The 22,682-nt window shown below is 42.6% G+C and overlaps 1 long non-coding RNA gene across 1 annotated transcript; it reads left to right on the top strand.

The window, feature by feature from the left end:
- Positions 1 to 1,217: 1,217 nt before the first annotated feature.
- On the top strand, positions 1,218 to 3,383 carry LOC134862596 (uncharacterized). Its single transcript, XR_010165534.1, has 3 exons — positions 1,218 to 1,449; positions 2,072 to 2,186; positions 2,619 to 3,383. It is a non-coding gene; the product is annotated as an uncharacterized LOC134862596 (long non-coding RNA).
- Positions 3,384 to 22,682: the final 19,299 nt, after the last annotated feature.

Below are 22,682 nucleotides of genomic sequence, written 5' to 3'. Positions count from 1 at the left end.
GAAGGCATGTCAAGAAAAATGAAATAATGCAGCAGAAAAGACTTGCAGGAAATTGGATGGCTTCATTTTAACAACAAGGCATACCAACAAGTGAGGACCAGCAATGGCGGAGGAACAAGACATGCAACGGTGGAAAAAACAACAACTGTTGCTCAGCTTTTGGAAATGGGAAAGAAGCTATTTTTCCCAAATGGCCACTCAACAAATGGGCGAGTTGAAGACTTCACCTTTGATGTCTGGGATTTTAGAAGAAACCAGATCCCTTTAAATGACACTGTTGGCAGACTTTATGAACAAACCAAACTGAAGCTGCTTAGATTTTACATATCCACAAAAGAAGAACCCCACTCAACAGATCAATCCTCATCGGAGGTAGAAAAACATAGTGAAGATTCCTTATCTGTAGATGCATTAGCTGACATCAGGGAGCAGACTCACCGTTGACTACACATGGATCTGTTGATGCAGATGAATTGATTAGAGATCTGCCGGAGCGTGGATATTCATCTGACAGCAACAATATCGAACAGGTGTGTGGCAGTAGGAAATATAAAGTAACTTTAACTACAGGGACAGATGCAAAGAGATAGTGCTTGAAGATTAAACTTCAGGTAATAACTTAATAAAAAAGTAATACACATGGATTTCATAAAACAGAAGGTTCCATTGTGTGCCATCAGTCACCACAGTGTGTGTCACCAACGTTCTGTATATCTACATAGTTATAGTTATGGCAGGCCTATTTAGCACACGCTTTTGTCCAAGGCATTACCAACATACTTGCGCCTGTTTCCTTTTTTCCAGGACTTTGTTGTTGACGTGTGGTCAGGCGCATACATTTTTTTGTTGCATCTTTTTTTGCAATTTCATATTTATTTTGAATGTTTTGAAAAATATCACTTGCTGTATGTATATGTTTGCTGCCAATGTGTCTTAGAGACTCTGAGGAAAGATTGAAGAATATCTAAAAAATATTGCACAATGTCTTTTATTCTTAATAGGCTAATGTGGAGTTTCTTTGCACAGCGTTTAATATTAATTGTGAAACATGTTTTACTCCCTGCCATTATTACAAATGACTGCTGACAACAAAACATTTTCTATTTGTTGCAGAATCTGTATTTCCAGATACAACCAAGATCCAAAAAACAAAGAGCAACCTCTGAGACTGCAGAAGGTCCAAGAAAATCACATTGATCACATTCAACCCCAACAGACATGAACACAATTCACAATGGCCAGATGCAGGGCACCAACTGCCTTGAAATGATTGATCTGACCAGTGCAGTTTCTGATGACTCCCCACAAACAGAGCCTGAAACTGTTGAAGATGTTCCAGAATCAGACGATACAGTTGCATGGGATCCGGAAGAGGATCTATGCGGAGCAGATGGTGATGAGACAGTTGTGATAACATGGAATTACGTCAAAAATGAGGATGTCACTCAGGTAATGTGATCAGGAACGTTTTTGGGTAAGGGAGTAGAAATGCAAATATATGTATTAAAACCAGTAAACACAGAACAAATTGAGAAATGTATTGCTACTTCAATTCAATAAATGATATACTGTAGCTTTTGGTAGATTTCAATAGTCAGTAAATTCGATTCAATTAATTACAAAAGTCAAATGTGCAATTCCTACTTTTTTTTTCCATGTCCTTTTATTTTTATGGCATTTGTATTCTGTTCCCCCATTATTCTTTGGACACACAAATGAAATACCCTACAGTGCTGTGAAACGCTTACTGTACTTACTGAAATGTTAGCTCACCTCTTGTATATTTAGAGCTTAATTTTGCCACAGCATATTGATTAGCATTTAATTGTTTATGCTGCTTTAGAACCTTTTTCAATTTCAACAAACTAAACGCTGATTTGTGACTTTATTATACTCTTTCCGTTTGTCTTTTTTCCATTTTCTCAAAATCTAAGTGTACATTTTTACAGAGGTTTTAAATAGAAGATGTAGAAGACTAGTGCGGAAAACTTAAATTAACGGCCTGCAATAATGTCTAAGACTTCAAAGTGTCTGCTGTCAATTAATAACATACTTAATTCATCTTTCATAGTGAGGAGATGAATGGAGTACCACTGCAGGATTTACAGCTCCCCTCGTCTTCAGATTATGGCCTGACTTCGGCAGATGTACAGTCTATACATGAGGAAGCAGTGCAAACTGCACGGGTAAGATGCATCACTGCAAGAAACCCTGAACACATCCTTTAAACTACCGGTCCTGTAAGATTTCAAATAACTGTGGCCTGTAAAACATTTGTATAATGTCCTGAGAGGCTCTGGAGGAGCTTGTCAGGTATTAAAAAAAAGTAAGTTTGATGATGTCATACTGTTGTCAGTGTTACCTCGGCTTTGAATTGGAGACAACGGTCTGTTATAAACTGGAGGTGTGGTGGAGTTTGAAAGAAGGTCTTATAAAGAGATGCATTTGAGTTGCATTATGGGAAAACACATAGAATCCAATATTATATGGACCTTGATTCACACTCAACATAAACATTTTTTGGACATTTTGGCCTCTGCTTTATTCATTGACCGCTCTCGTGTGTGTGTGTTTGTGTGTGTGTGTGTGTGTGTGTGTGTTTTGTTCTTCTACTGCAGGATTTGCTTTTAAATTTGAGCAGCCAACTGTCCCCATAAACCTCAGCTGAAAGCTCAGGAAATCCAGAAAGCACGCGACATGCATCAATTCACAGGACAAAGGTGGTTGAAGATCTTTTGGCTGTATTTATGGACAGTAGCATCATTAATTTGACTCTAAAGATGGACTTTGTAAATAAAAAAGCTATTGATGATGCTGGAGTGTCAAGGGAGGTTTACACTGCATTCTGGGAGCAATTTCTTGAAACGTGTGAAGGGGAAGCAGAGCGAGTTCCAAGGCTGAGGCCAGATTTCTGTGAGGCTGAATGGCTAGCAGTTGGATGGATCTGGGTGAAAGGATTACTGGATCATGGTGTCATGCCAGTGAGGCTATCAAAGGCTTTCATTTTAGCCTGCATTCATGGAGACGACTCCGTTGATGTAGGAATCTTGATGGTATTGTTTCTCAACTACCTCTCTCCTGTTGAGAGATCAGCCATTGTGAAGGCTCTCCAGGGCACGGAGGAGACTGATGAAGAGGACTTGCTCGACCTTTTCACAAGGATGGGTTCCCATTTCCTACCTGCAAAGAACAACATGGAGCCTGCCATCGAAACAATGGCTCATAAAGCCATTCTCCAAGAGCCAAAGTATATCGTCGATGCTTCTTGACACCAATGGCACTGTACAGGTGAAACTGCCAGACAAGGACAGTGTTTTGTGTCTGTATCAGAAGAAGAGTGTTCCAACTGTTGAAAGTTGTCTGTTCTCTCTGAGACAGCACCTTGTTGGTTGTTTCAACCATCTTCAACGATATGTGAAAAATGCTGACCAAGACAAAGCTGAAAAAATCCTGCGTTTCTGCACTGGTGCTTCTGTCATATGTGTTGACAAAATTGGGTTGTGCTTTAATGCTGAAACTGGGCTCAACAGAAGGCCTATTGCTCATACCTGTGGAGCTACCCTTGAAGTACCATGTACCTACAGTTCTTTCCCTGAATTTCGCACTGTTTGACAATATCCTGTCCAGCAACTACTTAGAAATGGATATCCTTTGAACTTGAGTGCGCTCCTTATCAGCCCTTATAGTAACAGTATGGAATGTTACTTTTATTTGATATTTTTGTTGTTTGTTTTGTCATTGAAACAACTGATGCACTGAACCGTGTGCTGCGCAGTCTGCAATTCTATTTTCTGTTAGTGCAATAGAACATCACAGTAGTTTTAACAAGGATGTTACATTTTTTGACTGCAGTTTTCATTTGTGTCAGTTTGATCCAAACCCAGCGTAGAGGCTGAGGTTAATATTGTGGGGTTTTTTAAACTAAGAAAGCTAAACGATGTCGTCCGTCACTGGTAGAATTATTAATTGTTGATGTTATGGTGATAAAGAGTCAGACCTTTTCTGATAAAGCGTGTGCATGTGAATTTGCATATGAAGTGACTTATACATAATGTGCAATGTTTTATTTATTTTTATTTCTCAATTGGTCTTAATAAATTGACAAACCAAACTGATTAGGCACATTTAAAATTTAATCAGGGTTGCAGGCCAGGATTTCACACTAGATAACAATACAGAATACTTATTAATATTTCCACACTGTAAAAAGACCAGCTGTTATGTTCTACCCCTGTCTGACATTACAGTGCATGGCAACGCAGGCATCACTGTGTTTTCTGTCAATTACATGTAACTTGATGTTCGTACTACTTGGTTCTAGCATTAGTAAAATCCTATACATTTTCACACAGACTATTTTTGTTTCACAGTTCGAAAACACATGCCATCACATGTATATAAAAGGGAGGAGTGATGTTGACGAGGCAGTATTTGATCTTAAAGACCATAAAACCTTAACAGGACTGGTGTCTACAGAAACTAAAATATTCAACAGCTTAGACTTTACTTACAGATTCTAGATTGTTAGTCAATTTAAAGATTACATTTTAAATAAATTATATGAACTATGCACACACATGACCTACGTTCATCAAACAAACAGTGCGGTGACAGTAAGTTCCAATGTCATGGTGTATGTTTGTAAAAGGAAATATGGACATTTAATTGTGTACAAAATGCAGTTGGGACAAGGGGAGGCGCACTGCAGGTGAGTCCGTAGGATCAGGGGGAGGCGCACTGCAGTTGAATAAATATTGTACTAGAGAGATGCACTGATGGCCTCTCTTAGGTGCATATAGACGTTCACAGCCTGACATGGCTCTGTTGGTGGAGTCAGATGGGACTCGCCCATAAAGATGTGGCATAGTTTGTACACATCTGGATCACATGGTATGGCCAGCCGAAAGACACATTCATTTTTGCACAGTTGAAGGTGTTCGTCTTCAACAGGGGAAAGGTAGTCTCTTGTCCGGTAAAGGTCAGGCACAGCATACATCAAATTCGGCCGACCGCTGGGAACGTTCAGGTTTCTCGACGGCCTGTGCAGTGTCATCCAACTCATCCTGTTAAAAAGAACATATAATTACATTAAGGAAGAACTGTACATACCATCAACTTAAATAGAGAACAACATTATGGCATTCACACATGACCACCAACCCCGCCCTCTGTCTGTCTCCTTCACACTCTTCTGCTCTGTGTCTGTCTCCTTCACACTCTTCTGCTCTATGTCTGTCTCCTTTACACTCTTCTGCTCTGTGTCTGTCTCCTTCACACTCTTCTGCTCTGTGTCTGTCTCCTTCACACTCTTCTGCTCTGTGTCTGTCTCCTTCACACTCTTCTGCTCTATGTCTGTCTCCTTTACACTCTTCTGCTCTGTGTCTGTCTCCTTCACACTCTTCTGCTCTATGTCTGTCTCCTTTACACTCTTCTGCTCTGTGTCTGTCTCCTTCACACTCTTCTGCTCTGTGTCTGTCTCCTTCACCCCTCTTCCTATGTCTGTCTCCTTCACTCTCTCCTGTCTGTCTCCTTCACACTCTCCTCTCTTTCTCTTGCTTTTTTTCTCCTCCCTCTGTTTGTCGTCCTACCTCTATCTGAAGTCACATGCACAGCACACACTTATGAAAACATAATTAATTAACTCACCTGTATGTCCCATGTAACAAAATTGAAGGAGGCTTTTGTCAAGAAACCCACCATCAAATAGCCCGTTGTCTCTGAGTTCTGCAAACAATTACAACCAAAACTCTGCACACTCTCTGCGAAGAAAACCCCACCAATATTCGATTTGTTGATTGGCGGTGCTGGCTCCCTCCAAGTAGCTGTCAAGGGTGCCGTCTGGGTGAGTAGGGACGAGGAAACGCTGAATGCCTCGAACATAGCCATTTTCTGTTCCAAGATCGCCTCTCACACCTCTCATCTAGGGCAGCCCCCTAAACGCTGCACTGCTTCCATGTAGTAGGCCTACCCCCCAATCAACTTTGGGTCACTACTTGTTGTTAAGCCAGATTATTTTTCTTGAATACCCATCGATACATCCATTTACACAAATGCCTTATGGCTTCAGTTTATCATAGGAATCCAGGTGCCATATGAAGTTTGGCCCTTTTGAGAAGTAACGCCTTCGTCTGAGTCGTCCTGCTTACCTTAATGCCACTCCTCTGGGACTCAGCTCCTTCAGCACCAAGTGCACATCCTCTTCCCTTACAAGCAGTCCATGCTCTCTGCGTTTTGCGTAGATCCAGCGGTACCCATGAAGCTGCCCAGAGTACTGCAACTGGTTGTGAATTAAATCCACCAGGACCGCCAACTCAGAGTACGCTATGCGACGTGCATGTCCCCTCGCTCTGAGTATTTTCTTGAGGTGTCTTTCACTTATGTTAAACCCGTGCTTATTGCCAAGCACTGATGTTATGTCTTTATATTTTAGGCCAAGCTCAAAGTAAAATTTGATGAACCACTCCATTGTTGTGGTTTCTGTGTCGCCGAACTGACCCGGAAATACATTGAATCAAATGAAAAGGTTTTGCGATATCTCGCATTTGTGGCTTCTGTTTCTAGGGTCTCTGGTTATGTGATTATCACCACGTTCTGCAATGTTTTCTGCAGTCCCTTTTCCTGATCTGCAACCTTAATCTCAGACCTGGTGTCACCGTTTTCCATATCCTAATTTTTTCTGGGTCCTTCCCTACATTTTTTCCCCAAAGTGTCACTTTCCACTCTTACTCCACCGTCACTGTCCCTGTTATTGCTACTCTTTTACTTCTGCCTCAACAGTGCTCTTGTCCTGATACCCTTTCTGTCACAGTTCCATACAGTGTACAGCCACTTACTTTTATTAACAGCCTTGTCATCAAATATTTTCCCAGCCAAGGTTTCCCACATGGGGCTGTTCCAAGGGATTTTTAAAAAAGATTAACAAAAGATGACAGTACAGTAACTATCTTCCTCCTCTCCTGACTGTATCCATGAATGTGGACAGCCATGTCTTTGCCCTCTTCTTAACTTATCCATTCTTTAAACCTGACAAATCAAATAAACACATGAATTTCTTATGATAGCTTCCAGTAGTAATTAATGCTTGCACACAAACAGTTTCTTTTAGCAATAAATGAATCTGTAAATGTGTTTAATTAACCTTTTTTGTTGTTGTAAATAACAGTTGTCAGGGTTCGATTTGCAAGGGGGATGAGGGGGTCTTAATATCCCTGCCTCAGATTAATTATTTAAACGGCACGTTGTGCTATTTCCTATGTGTTTTGGCACGCCTGGCCAAAACGTGCTTTCCATGGTACTTAAACGGGCAAGACAGTCTGGCTGTAGACTTCCACTTTCAGGCTCTTCTGTATCAGGCTCCAGTGGCAGGCCGGAAAGTGCCGCAATAGCATTTGACCGTGCAGTTCTTTATTTCTGCCAATCAAGGGCTTCTCCGAGGCTGCAGCAGGATATTATTGAACGGATCGAGACGGACAGTGGAGTTCTACAGTCAGACCCATCTCGAAATGGGGATTATATTCTTACATGTTTAGCTAACATGCAATAATGTTGAATAGTATATGTCCCCATGAGGAAAGCACGATAAACCATAAGTAAGACCCAGCATAAAGTCAGAGCCAACCGTCTTACTTCCTCTTCTTTTAAGAGGATTTGTTCGAGAGTGGCAGACTTCACTGTATTAGCAGAGAACCTCAAAAAGAAGGTAGTGCAGACGAAGGCGATGAAGAGAGGCCTGGAGCTGGAGCCTGTTGCTGCGACTGAGTATCAAGCTCTCACTGGTTTTGAGCTCTTCCCCTGTGGTTTTGTCATCAACCCCCACGCCCCACACCTAGGTGCCTCACCTGACCGGAAGGTTATTGACCCCAGTGCCTCACCAACGCACAGCGTCCTGGAGATCAAGTGCCCCAACAAAGACAGCATGAGCGATTGTAAGTACTTGCGCTGCAAGGCTGATGGTACTCTTATCCTGAAGATCACACATTAATACTACTTCCAAGTGATGGGGCAGATGGGCATCACTGGGTTAGAGTGGTGTGACTTTTTTGTCAAGTGCAGAAATGACCATCACTTGGAGCGGGTGCACTTCCACCCAAAGGAGTGGGAGAACATGAAGTGTAAATTGGACACTATCTATTTCACTCACTTTCTGCCTGCTATGTGTAACAAAATCATATAATCACCGATAATCTGTTTATGTATATAGTTCTCTTTTGTTAATGTTTTTGAATGATTTGTTCCTAATGTAATTTCAAATGTTCTGACCTGTTCTGGTTCCTTTTCCATACGTACAGTATACAAGCAGGCCATTTTGACAACGTTTATGTACAAAGTTACCTTTACAAACCTAGACCAGTGTGCCCATCAATGTTTTTGAGTGGCCTGTCTTTTGATGTTCTGACCAGTTCTGGTTTCTGTATACAAAGTTATAACTTACAAAGGACATCATCCATGTGTAATAAAAAAACAAAAACTTTTATCAGTGTTTTAAGAGCTTTGTATGGGTTTGTAAACATAACCATGTCAGTTCAAGTATGTAGAAGAAAACACATTTTAGTTCGCATTTTAAATAGGCAAAAACAAACAATACAAGTTCACATATTGTCTAGATTCATAAAAAAATAAACAATATTAACAGTGAAAGTTTTGTATAGATTCGTAAAACAAACAATAATAAAGGTTAAGGTTTTGTATGGATTCGTAAAGATAAGATAAGTAGATATTTACACTAACATTACAATTTCAAAAGAGAGGACCTTGGATATTTGTTAAAATGGCACAAACGGCCCATAGTTATGGTTAACAGAGCCCACCAGTGTCATGGGTAAGACTTTATCAAAAATATGGTACTCTTTAATCCGTCTAATAGCGCGTTCCACATGAATCCGAAGTCTTGTTATTGCTTGTGTCTGTTGAACTTCATCTGCACTGAAATGTCCACTTGGGCCTTAAAAAAGAGGGATCACAAGGGAGACATTTTTTTCAGAGAGAAGGTCCTCGATGAGAAAGCCTTTATCGGCCATGACCACATCTCCCTCCTCAAGCAAAAACAGGATACCTGATTTTTTTGTCATCTCTTTGTCAGATATTGAACCTGTATATAAATCACTGACAGAAGTCACTTTGGCCAAATAGGGCCTTAAATGCGATGTTACCTTTGTAGTGTGAGTAAATCGCTGAGTTAAGGACCTTAGAGCTAGGTTTCTGTACATACATTTTTGTACAGTCCTATATATCTCTAGTGTCCGGGTAAGTGTTTTAAAAACAAGCAGGCATGAGCTCATTCACAGTTGTTCTTGAAGGCCAAATTTGAAGTGATCCCAACATATAGTATAGGAAGTTAACCCAGGTAACCCAGATCCTGCTTACTGTTGACTGTGATATAACGTGTTGCAAGGTCCTGCTCACGAAATCCCTGCCTCAATCTACAGAGAAAGAGGAAAAACTGGTCCATAAGGGACAATTTAGAAGTGCTAAAGCCTTGCCGAAAGACCTCTCCACCTGTGTGTTTTAGAAGCTGCGCCTGATTCCATCCCACCATAGTGTCTGCAGTAGGTTGCAGGGCCATAAACACAGCTTTAAAAGTTGGGAAGTCTGGGAACCCTGTATAAAAGGGGAAACCACAAACTGTTTTGTTTTTTTAGCTCTGCTATCAACATTTCTTGCTCACTGATTTTTCTTTGGGCTTCCTCAAGTTGATTGATTCGACTGGGGGAGGCAGTAGAGCATAGTCATGGTCTGGGTGCGGAGGGGGCGTCTGTTCACTGGAAGTATAAGAGAAACATTGATGGCCACATTAGGTCTTTTACAAGGGTTTTTATTCGTCACATACAGTGGGGCAAAAAAGTATTTAGTCAGCCACCAATTGTGCAAGTTCTCCCATTTAAAAAGATGAGAGAGGCCTGTAATTTTTATCATAGGTATACCTCAACTATGAGAGACAGAATGAGAAAAGAAAATCCAGGAAATCACATTGTAGGATTTTTAAAGAATTTATTTTCAAATGATTGTGGAAAATAAGTATTTGGTCAATAACAAAAGTTCATCTCAATACTTTGTTATATACCCTTTGTTGGCAATGACAGAGGTCAAACGTTTTCTGTAAGTCTTCACAAGGTTTTCACACACTGTTGCTGGTATTTTGGCCCATTCCTCCATGCAGATCTCCTCTAAAGCAGTGATGTTTTGGGGCTGTCGCTGGGCAACACGGACTTTCAACTCCCTCCAAAGATTTTCTATGGGGTTGAGATCTGGAGACTGGCTAGGCCACTCCAGGACCTTGAAATGCTTCTTACGAAGCCACTCCTTCGTTGCCCTGGCGGTGTGTTTGGGATCATTGTCATGCTGAAAGACCCAACCACGCTTCATCTTCAGTGCCCTTGCTGATGGAAGGAGGTTTTCACTCAAAATCTCACGATACATGGCCCCATTCATTCTTTCCTTTACACGGATCAGTCGTCCTGGTTCCTTTGCAGAAAAACAGCCCCAAAGCATGATGTTTCCACCCCCATGCTTCACAGTAGGTATGGTGTTCTTTGGATGCAACTCTGCATTCTTTCTCCTCCAAACACGACGAGTTGAGTTTTTACCAAAAAGTTCTATTTTGGTTTCATCTGACCATATGACATTCTCCCAATCCTCTTCTGGATCATCCAAATGCCCTCTAGCAAACTTCAGACGGGCCTGGACATGTTCTGAACTAATGTTGATGGCTACTAAAATAACGAAGGGAGACGTCCGTTCATTTCAGATGTTTACTAAAATAAAGAACTTAACATATTTACAGCGAGTGGTTGGCTTGAATTGTCAGCATCCTTAACAACATAGAACAATGGCCGCTGTACGACCTACAACACTGCGTATGTGACGTAACACGCACAATGTCCCATGGGTAATGAAGTCCATTTCAAGTCCATTTCCTAAGTATATCCCAACTTAAATGACCTAAAGTCCCTTTTTAATCTAATCCCATATCTGAAACATGAACTGTTATTCTTAACACTAACTTATAAATTGACTAACTTATTAAATGTTGCTTTTAACTATTCCTTTTAAATCATCTGTTCTAAATAAATTCTCTTCCTAACAAATAAATTCACAACATCCTCCCCCCCATAAACTACTGTTTATACTATTTCCAACGGATACAGAAGCTGGATGGGCCTCCGCAGAACAGTCCCTGTGCTAGTGCGAACTGCACATGACCTCACAAGGCCATCACGACCAGGAAACAGCTCTTCGATCTTCCAGCTCTGCCTTGGGGCGTTGTCTTCTCCGATGAGCGCAACATCGCCAACCTTCAGCGAAGAAGGCTGTGGGGTGTCACAGCGACGGGCCGACTTCAGATCCAACAGATATTCCTTCTGCCAGCGGTTCCAGAAGTTGGTCACGAGTCGTTGTCTGTAGCGCCACCTCTTGGTCATCTCCTCCTTGTTGGCTGTTGGACGGTTGATCTCAGCTGGAAATGACTTAGGAGGCAAGCAAGTCAGTCTCTGACCCACCAAGAAGTGGGCAGGGGTCAGTGGTTCTGGCTCATCCACATCATTGGACACATACGTGAGCGGCCTTGAGTTTATTACGGCTTCAGCTTCGGTCAGCATGGTGCACATCTCTTCAAAGTTGAGTTTAGCTTTGCCAAGCACCTTTCTGAGAATGATTTTGACTGATCTAACAAGCCGCTCCCAAAATCCGCCCCACCAGGCTGCTCTTTCAGCGATGAACCGCCAGGTGATGCCCTTCTCTGAGAAGAACTCTCGTAGTTGTGGATCTTTAATTCGTTGCCAGAGCTCCTTTAGATCTTGATCTGCCCTCTTGAACGTCTTGGCATAATCTGAATAGATCACCTTGCATAATCCTCTTCTGGAGATGAATCGTTTCAGAGCTAGTAAGAAGTGTTCCGTGGACATGTCTGAGACTAACTCTAAGTGGATCGCTCTGGTCACAGCACACGTGAAAAGTGCTATGTACGCCTTTGTCATTGAGCTCTGTATCTTCACATAGAGTGGCCCGGCAAAGTCCACACCGGTAACTTTGAATGGTGGTGATTCTGTTATCCTGTCCCTTGGCAATGGTGCAGTAGTCTGTTGCCCAGGCCTTGCTTTGAATTTCCTGCAAAGTACACATCCGGACACCACCTTCCTCACTATCTGCCTTGCCTTAAGAATCCAATATTTCTCTCTTGTCTGCACTAAAGTGTCTTGTACACCTGCATGGCATATTTGCTCATGTTGATTCTGCACCACCATCTCTGTGTATTTGTGTTTGCTGGGCAAAATCCAGGGGTGTTTTTCTCTCTAAGAGAGATCTGAATGCTGTAGCCGTCCTCCAACACTAAGCAATGCGTCTTCATCCAGAAATGGTTTGAGCTCCCGTATCCTGGAGTCAGTGTTGGGGCATTTCCCTGCTATCAGCAGATCCATTTCGGAGCAGAAACTTTCTCTTTGAGTCACCTTCGTCCAATATTTTTCTGCTTCATTCAGCTCTTCCGCTGTCAGTTCACCGCTCACCTTAGATCTTGAGCGTGCGTTGGTGATGAATCTCTTGATCCAGGCTGTCACTCGGAACACTTTTTTTAGTTTGCTGTACTTCTCTAGACATAAGACAGGACTTAGGAAGTCTGGCTCTTGCTGAACAGCCTGTACTGTAATCTGGTATTTGGATCGGAGTTCAGATCCGACCTCCTCTTCCTGAACATCTTCCTGAGTACTCTGTGAGTGATCAGCTGTCATTAGAACATAAGGTCCTTTCCACCACAATGTGCTCTGCTTCAGGTCCTGTACAGTTAGGCCTCTGGTGGGAAGGTCGGCTGGGTTAAGTTTCCCCTTGCAGTGAGACCAGGACTGTGGGTCGGTTAGGGTCTGGATTTCTGTGACTCTATTCGCTACGAACTGTTTCCACCTATGAGCAGAGCCGCAGATCCAGTGCAGAACTATCATTGAATCTGTCCACAGTCTGAGTTGTGTCTTGTCTAGCTGCAGCGCTTTCATGAGTGTGTCCCCCAACCTGGCTGCTATCACGGCACCCATCAGCTCCAGGCGTGGCAGAGTCATTCTTTTAAGCGGGGCCAGTCTTGACTTGGATGCAACCAGGCTTATGGTCACTTCTCCTTCCCTTGTTTTTCCTTCGACGTAAGCGACTGCACTGTAAGCTCTTTCGCTCGAATCACAGAATACATGCAGCTTTAGCTCTTGGTTGTTCTGCTGTGGCATATGCGTTTTGTACCATCGTGGGATTGACACCTCATGCAGTTGAGGGAGCTCTGAACACCACTGTTGCCACTTCTTTGTCATGTCGGGTGGCAGCTCCTCGTCCCACTGGAGCCCTCTCTCCCACATCTCTTGGAACATGATCTTGATCCTAATCGTGAAGGGTGTCAAGAATCCCAATGGGTCAAAGATTCGAGCAGAAGACTGCAGAACACTTCGTTTTGTGTTTTCTCTATCCTTCAGGATATCCAGCAGCCCTCTGAGGTCGAACACGAAGTCATCAGTGGCCGGTCTCCACACCAAGCCCAGCACCTTGAGAATGGACCTGTGTGGTTCTGGCTGAGCAACGCAATCCATCGAGCTCTCCTGCCATTTCTCTTTGAGCTCAGCAGAGCTCGTCATCCATTTGCATAGCTCCATGCCTGCTTCAGACATTATGTTCTTGGCCGTTTTTGTCACTGTATAGGCCTCTGTCACCTCACTTGAACTTGAAATAAAGTCATCGACATACAGTGAGGAGCTGATGATTCCTACCACCTTTGGGTGTTCTGATTCGTACTGTCTTAGATGCTTCCTAATGGTGGCTGCGAGTAGGAATGGGCTTGACGAAGCTCCAAACACCACCCTCGTCATTCTGAGCATGCGCAGCTTCATGTCCTTGTCCAGTGTTGGTGGACCTGTGAACCACAGGAATCTCACGGCGTCCCGATCTCTTTCTGTGAGTGAAATCTGCAGAAATGCTTTCTTGATGTCTGCCATATAAGCAACTTCATGCAGTCTAAACTTGATCAAAACACTCATCAGATCTGGATTCAGATTGGGGCCGGTTAAGAGACAGTCCTTCAGTGAGGGACTTCCATCTTCATGAGATGAAGCATCGAATACGACTCGCAGTTTTGTTGTCGCCTTGTCTTCCCTCAGTACAGCATGATGGGGTAAGTAGTATGTCTGAGTGTCTTGCGGTGATGCACGCTCCTTTGGCACATCCTCAGCCATTCCTTGCTTTAGGTAGTCTTCCACGACTTCGTTGTATCTGCTGTACAGAGTGACATCTTTGCTCAGTTTCCTTTTCAAACTCTCCAGTCTCTTTTTGGCTATGCGGTAGTTGTCTTTAAGTGGTGGATGATCTTGTCGCCATGGCAACTCCACTTGGTAACGCCCGTCCTTGAGAATGGAGGTTTCTTCAAACAGCTGCAATGCTTCCGCATCCTCTGGGCTCTCAGGCTTCTCACTTGTGATGCCCAGGGACTCGAGCTCCCAGAACGCATGCAGTTGTTTGTCCATCTGTGCATCGTTGCTGAGCAGTATGTTCATGCATGTTGACTCCGTCATGCTGGACACTGCCATTGGGCCTTGCACTGCCCATCCAAATGTGCTCTCTAGTGCCACTAGGCTCTTGGTCAGTCTTTCCACTCGGCCAGACACTATCTGCCAGTAATAATCAGAGCCAATTAGCACAGAAAGTTCTGGTTTGTAATCTCCATCACAGTCAGCTAATTGGAGACCTCTTCTTTTCATCTCTTTCTGTATGTGTTCACCTGGAACCCTCATCAGTGCTGTGCACACTTGTGGGGTCACAACAGCTTCTATTTCAATTCTCTGCTGCTTATCCCACACATTCTCCAAGCTGAGCTTCACTATGTTGCGACTCACCGTTGTTGGAGCAGAGGAGCCAAATGTGTGAAGAGTAAGCGTTCCTTGTCTAGTAACAGGTAGCTGTAGCTCCTTCACTACATTCTCATGCACAAAACTCCCCTGACTGCCTCCATCTAGCAGGCAGCGGACCATCTTCCTGCTTGTGGGCCCTACGGCCCATGCCTTGGTGGTCTGTAACAGCACTGTGTTCTCTGCTTTAGGAATTACTGAGCTTACAAGTGTGTCTGTGTTGGTTGACACATCAGGTGGGGGTGCCAGATTTTTCTCACACACGGCTGCATGATGCCTGCCACCACATGTGGCACATGACACACCCTTCGTCTTGCAAAACTTAGCAATGTGTTTGGATCCCAGACACACAAAGCACCTGCCTAGCCTTTTCAGTTTTTCTTTGCGTGCTGGCACATCGTGCTCTGGACATTTCTCGGATTTGTGTTCAGCACTATCACAAAACAAGCAATTGTTGACTTTCTGTTCAGTAATGTGTAGCGCAGCTGCAGATGTCATATTTGGTTTCTTTATTTTCATGTCACTAGCTGAATGTGATTTGCTGCTGAATTTATTAGTGAACTGGCTTTCTCTCTGATTAAATGATTTCATCATCTGTACAGTTCTCTCTCGGGTCTGAACCTCTGTCTGGAGGAATTTAAGCACATTGTCCACTTTCCACTCATCATTGTCACCTCTTTGACGGCTGTATTCAAGAGCCATGTCATCTGGCATCATCTGGAGCAATATTGGGCATAACATTCCACCATAGGTGTCTGATACCACTCCTAATGATTGTAGGCTTCTGGTTTGAACTTCACATTCATCATACAGCTGTCTTATAGTCTAGACGGATTTCAGAAAAAAGGCCTTTTATAAGAAGTAAGGAGCATTTATGGGTACAAGTCGGGAACCGCCTACCTTACATATTTCAAGGGTGCTGAGTCCAAAAAAACCGGTACCCGGGTGAAATTTTGAGGTTTTGACCTTCTAATTTGCATATTAAAATGGCCGCCAAATTGCCCATCTTGCACAGTTATTGGACCATTTCCTCCTAGTTTTTTTTGTAAGTAGGCAATCAAGATGAGGAAATTAAGTTTCTAGATCGATAGTCAAGGGTCAAACAAGGATATAGTGGAGGCTCAGTGCCTTTTTTATGTATATATATATGCAAAATACCAACTTTTAAGGTGAAATTAAGCATTATTTGTGTCATTTTTTAAGGCCGACATAAATATTAAATAAAAGTTACTCTGAAATTTTCCCTGTTGATATGACATATGATGTACACCATATTATATGATAACAAAGAAAAAAATCCATTGCAAGTTGTCTGAGATTTCATGTTTTTTTTTTTTTTTTTTTTTGCAAATTAAGCATTTGTTCTCTAAATTCTAAGACGGGAAAAACCCAGGTGAATAGGGAAAAATATTCAAAAAGAGACCACCATGAAACGTACCAAGTTGAATATTTAGATCAGTACATAGCATGGTCAGTCCCATCGCTGAGGACCCTTTGCCTGAGGTGAATTAACAGCAAAGAGGATCGTAACAGTTTCACACGCTTTGGTAAGTTTCCTGCTTTTTGATTTTTTTAGACAAAAAATGTCAATATTCCTTAGTTATTGATTGAGCTTGTTAACCCTATTTATCCAAAATGATACTTTTTCAACCATAGTGGGTCAAAATTGTGTATTTCAATGATATTGAGATGGCTAGCAACTGGGAGAAAACTAGCTAACAGTTAGCTAACAGTTTTGGAGGGGAAAAAAACAGCTAGCTAGTTTTTTTTTCTTCCAGTTGTGCCCTAAAGATGACCACCTCTGTTGATACAAGTTTATTTCTTATAATTCCAACCCAAACATAGCCCTGTGGCAGCATAAATCCCCCTACTTTCTAGCTAGCTAGCTAGCTAACAAGCTATCATAGGGCAATGGATGCTGGGGAGTGACTGCTGTGACAGGGCTAGATTTGGGGGGAGGAATTATCAAAAATACATGTGTCAACAGAGGTGGTATATCCTCAAAGGGCCATACCAGTTATGAAACATTCATGTAACATTAGGGGTGGGAGAAAAAATCGATTCACATATACATCACGATATCTTTTTTGACGATTTTTAAATAGATCTTTTTCTTCTTTATTGTGCAATGTGCATTTGTTCGCCTTTTTTACATACAGAGAGTACAGGTTTTGAAAAGGGTTTAAGTTCACTTTATAATGGAGTATGTTAATTTGGCTCCTACAGTATTTGTGTGCAGATAAATGTTAAAAATGCAGACTAAAAATCGAGAGAATCGGCAATATCGTAGAATCGTAATTTAAATCGAATCGCCATCCAAAAAAATCGTAGAAGAATCGAATCGGGAGAAAAGCATATCGTCCCAGCCCTATGTAACATTTCTTCATTTTCCAATCTACAGCTGGGATGGAGCCATTCAAAAGGAGGCTTTCACATGTCTGAAGCATTGGGAGTGTAAGCTGTGACTTTTATTGTCTTTAAGAGAACACATTTTCTTTAACATTTTAATTTAGATCTTCTAAAGTAAATTTAAAGTTATTTTTCTTTGATTTTGCTTTTCAGCTTCAAATGGATCCAATAACAAACCTGGGAACAGAAGATGTCTGCCTTTTTTGTTTAAGCAACAAGGGGAGTCTTAGTAATGCATCTGACCAAGGATTGGCAAAAGCTAGGCATGCTGCCAGAACCAGGAGAAATCTAAATGACTCAAAGAACAGTGTTTTGATTGATCGTGTTGAAGATGTATTGGACTCCACTGCAGCCCAGAGTGTTGTATGGCATAAAATGTGCTATTCCCACTTCACTGATAAAAGCAAATTAGAACGTTTGCAAAAGAGTGGGTTCTGAACATGCAGGTAGCAGCAGACAAACTGCACAAGAACATGCCTCTGAACTTGCAGGTAACAGCAGACAAACAGCACAAGCACATGACTCTGAACGTGCAGGTAGCAGCAGACAAACGGCAGAAGCACAGCCTTGCAGTAGCAGGCGTTCACTGCGAATGCAAATGGATCCAGTAGATTGGAGTTTATGCCTGTTCTGCCAAACAGATGTTTTGAAGAAACCATTGAGATCAGTAATGACAACAAAACTGAGTGATCAAATTATTCAAGCTTCTTCTTTAGACCATAACATTTATGTTCGGCTGGCTGGAGTGATTGATCTAATTGCAGCTGAGGCAAAATATCACTTACCATGTTTAAGAGCATTCATCAGATCTACGGACAAGACAAAGCAGGCAATACAAGAACACTCTGGAAACTCAGACTACCCAGACCTTGCGATGACATGGCTATGCAAAGAGCTGCAAGGGGCAGCAGATAAAGGACATGTACTTCTTCTCGATGATGTCTGGGAACGGTATAAGGTACTCAGTGAAAAATCATCAACCACAATTCCACTCTCTTACTGCAGTAGAAGGGCAACATTTCGTGAAAAGTTGCAGTCACAGCTGGGTGACATCTTCAACTTTTTTCAACCTCTTGATAGGTGTCCATCCGAGCGAAAAACCATACTAATTCCGACAAGTACGATACGGGCAAATACAGCAGTGTTGGAAATGATGGATGAGGATGAGAGTGAGAAAACATTGCCTCAGTATGTGCCTACAGATGACAGTTTCTTATCACTTGTATATGTAGCGCTGAAAATTCATCAAGAGTTGATAGAAACCCCAGGCCATAAAGGTTTCTCTGTAAGTGAGGATGACGCTATTGCATGTGTCCCAGATAGTTTATATATGCTACTGAGACTAATCGTTGGTGGTCAAGAGGCATTTGAAAATGACAATTCTGAAAAGAATGAAGACCTTCTCCGTAGAAAAGTGCTGAGCATAGCACAGGACCTGATCTACTGTGTCAGTCGCGGCAGAAAATGGACACCTAAACATATCGGACTGGCTACTACACTACATCAGGCTACACGATCAAAACAGCTGGTAGAGTTATTCAACAAGGCCGGCCACTGTTTGAACTATGAGCAGGTGATGAAGGTAGACAATGCCTTAGCTGAGAGTACCTTAAAATCTATGGACCCAGCAACCGGTGCCATTATTCCACCAAACATGGTAGCAAATCGATTCATCCACTTCACTGCTGACAACATTGACATCCTTGATGAGTCCTTAGATGGAAAGAACACCTTTCATGCAACCCAAATGGCAGCCTGGCAACGGGGAAAAAAAGATATAGAACTTGACATGCTGAAGCCCTCCACTAGCCGTACACTGGTTGTGCCAGATGTCCTGGAGAACCTGCACCACGTCAATGTACATTCTGCCACAAGCAAGCCAGTATTCACATCACATGTTAACAAGACCTGGTTTACCAGACCTAAAGGAGACAGTGAGTGTGTGAAACAAGCACAAGCAACAGACATGGCTTTCTTCCTGCGACGTCAGGATTCTGAACCCAAACCTTCTTGGACCGTTTTCAATCAGTCAGTCTCGTCAAAGGAACCAGAGCAGACAGCAGTAGGATATTTGCCAATAGTCCTTGCTCCAGCTCATGAGTATGATACGCTCAATACAGTTGTGAAGAGGTGCATGGCAATATCATCACATTTTGGCCAGGAGCATACAGTCATAACAGTGGACCAAGCTCTTTACTGCAAGCTCATGGAACTGAAGTGGTGTGTTGAGGAATATCAGGGCAAGTTAATCCCTCGGCTTGGTGGACTTCATATTGCAATGAACTTCCTAAAGACTATCGGAGATCACATGGCTGGGTCTGGTCTAGCTGAAGTGTGGCTGGAGAGTGGATTGCTGGGGGAGGGTGCTGTCATGCTTGTCATGTCAGGGAAAGCATACAACAAGGGTATGAGAGCTCACAAACTGACCTTGCAGGCCCTATGGCAGCTTTTGTTGCCAACATTCCTCGCGTTTGCTGCAGAATCAAACAAGGAATGCCATGATGAGATCTCTGCTATGGCTGCTGATGAAAATCCTGAAATGATTCCTCAGTTGATAACATATCTGAAGCAGGAACAGTTTGACAGTCTCCTCAAAGATTTCATCGCAAGTAAATCTGAAGATGTCAACTTTGTCTTCTGGTGGAACTACATGGATATGGTCTCAACACTGTTGCAGTTTACACGAGCTCAGCGTGATGGACTCTGGGAGCTTCATCTTCACTCCTTCAGCTGGATGTTGCCGTACTTCATGCGATATGACCACCTGAACTATGCAAGATGGGGGCCAGTGTATATTGCTGAGATGCACCAACTCCCAGAACCTGTACTATCTGAGTTCCAAAGAGGCAACTTTGTTGTGAAGCGGTCCGATCAACGATTCAACCAGGTCGATCCAGACCAAGCAATGGAGTGGATCAACGGAACAGGGAAAAAAGGAGGGGGGATCATTGGCATTACTAAGACACCTTCAGCCCTTTCCAGATGGACACTCTCCTACAACATGAGGTCCCATGTAGCAGAAGAGACACATTTGATGTTCAGCAACACACCTGAGAAAACCTACGTCCACAATGAAGCTACCAAATCCCGTGAAAAGAGAGACAACAGAGACGAAATGGCATTGGTTTTAGTCTTCAAAGGGTTCAAGGTGTTTGATTCAGTCTCCTCAGGCTCATTGCAAAATCTCGCCACGAAAGACGTTGCCACAGAGGCTATCCAAAGCTCATTACTTTCTGCCAAAGACCTAGGACAAGAAAAAGTGAATTCATTCATTGAGAAAAGGATGATTGTTCCTGAGGACAAAGATAAACCAGAGGTCCCAATCCATGCAACCCTACATAAGAGCAAAGCTAAAACATTTGCATCTCTGTATGAAGTGGCCAAAAATCCTAAAATCAAAGACAACAGAACTGTCATAAAGGCTGACCGAAACATTCTCAAACGCCTTGTTACGGCCTATGAGGCAGGTCGTCCAGTTGACTTACCAGCTGTCCTAAAACACGAGCTTCTGCCAGTTCCCATATCCCTTGCTGAAATGAATGGGACACTTCGCACTGGAAACAAGTCTGTATTAGTAAATAAGTTAACTGAAGACATAGTCTGTCCTGAGGCTATTGAACTTCCCGACATGTCATCTTGTCTCATCATAGATGGACAGGCACTTGTGGTTGCCCTTGGAAAGCCAGACAAAGCAGTAACATTTGGGGATCTGGCCGACACATTTGTCAGAGCAGTGTTGAAAGCAGGATGTTACTATAAAAGGATAGACGTTGTGTTTGACAGATACAGAGAAGAGACCATCAAGGGTGCTACCAGGACACGACGCACAAAAGCAGCTCAACCAATCAGACGACTTGTTGAGGGTCGTGATGTGCCTCTTCCAAAAAACTGGACCAATTTCCTGTCCCTCCCTGACAACAAAGCTGATCTTGCCAATCTACTCTCTGAAGAACTATGTGCTCAGGCACCGGATGATAAAGAGATAGTAGTTGCTGGTGGGTTCAGAGACGAAGAGACGGAGGTTAGGTCATCAAAAGCAACAACCAACCTGACTCATCTGAGAGCCACACACGAAGAGGCAGATACCCGATTGGTATTACATGCAGTGCACTGCCAGTCAGACACAGTAGTCGTGTCATCTAGAGACACTGATGTACTTGTGATTCTCGTTTCCCATTTCCCACACGTAGCATGTAAAAAACTCTGGCTGTTGTCTGGTACCACAAGGAAGCCACAATATATACCAATTGATGCTGTTTTTAACAAACTGCCAAAGGATTCAGCACCAAGCCTTGTAGCATTTCATGCACTAACTGGTTGTGATACCACATCATACATTGCAAGTCACACCAAAAGTACATCATGGAAAGTCTGGAAAATGCACCATCAATTGCTCAGCAACCTCGGAATTGGTGATCTCACGGAGGAGACTCAAAGATCTTCAGAGGCTTTTGTCTGCAGAATATATGATGTGCATAAAACAGACTCTGTTGATGCAGCAAGGCATATACTTTTCTCCAGGACAGGTAAACCAGAAGCAATGCCGCCTACAAGCGATGCGCTCCACTTCCATCTGCTGAGAGTACACTACCAGGCAATGGTTTGGAGAAATGCTCACTATGCCACACCTGAGCTTCCTTCACCCTTGGACATGGGATGGAAAGATGGTGATTCAGGACTACAGCCCATTCTTATGTCACAGAACCCAATACCTGAAAGTTGCCTGGAAATGATCAGGTGTGCCTGTAAAAAACAATGCACAACACGCCAGTGCAAATGCCGAAAATCGGGGCTGTTATGCACTGCAATGTGTACATGTCAGAGTGATGACCAATGTCCTTGTTTAAATGTGGAGTTGTAGTCCTCAAGCATACCAAGGCAATGGGTAACCAAAGAACTTGGAAAAGGACTGCAGAAAGAAATACTAATCAAAATGAAATTCCAAAGACAAATGGCACACAAGCAAACTAGAAAGGTATAAAAACAATTTACCAAAACAAGTGACCTATGGAACTTACAGAAGACAGATGAAAGCAAAGCAATTCAGCTAGAAACATGAAAGAAAATATACAGAAACAAGATGTGATCTGTAGAACTGTTCAAGGGAAGTTTCATGTTTTTTTTTTCCCTATTCACTTGGGTTTTTCGATGTTTGAATTAAGAGCATTATGCTTTGTTTGCATAAAAAAATGAATTCTCAGACAACTTGCAATGGTGTTTTTCTTAGTTATTATGTAATATGGAATACATCACATATCATATATACACTGGGAACATTTAAGAGTGATATTGACTGAATATTTATGTCGGCCTTAAAAAATGACACAAATAATGCTTAATTTCACCTTAAAAGTTGGTATTTTGCATATATATATATACATAAAAAAGGCACTGAGCCTCCACTATATC

Source organism: Eleginops maclovinus, chromosome 4 (genome assembly GCF_036324505.1).
Source record: "Eleginops maclovinus isolate JMC-PN-2008 ecotype Puerto Natales chromosome 4, JC_Emac_rtc_rv5, whole genome shotgun sequence".
NCBI classification, from domain to species: Eukaryota; Metazoa; Chordata; class Actinopteri; order Perciformes; family Eleginopidae; genus Eleginops; species Eleginops maclovinus.
This window is presented reverse-complemented; position numbering and strand designations above follow the sequence as displayed.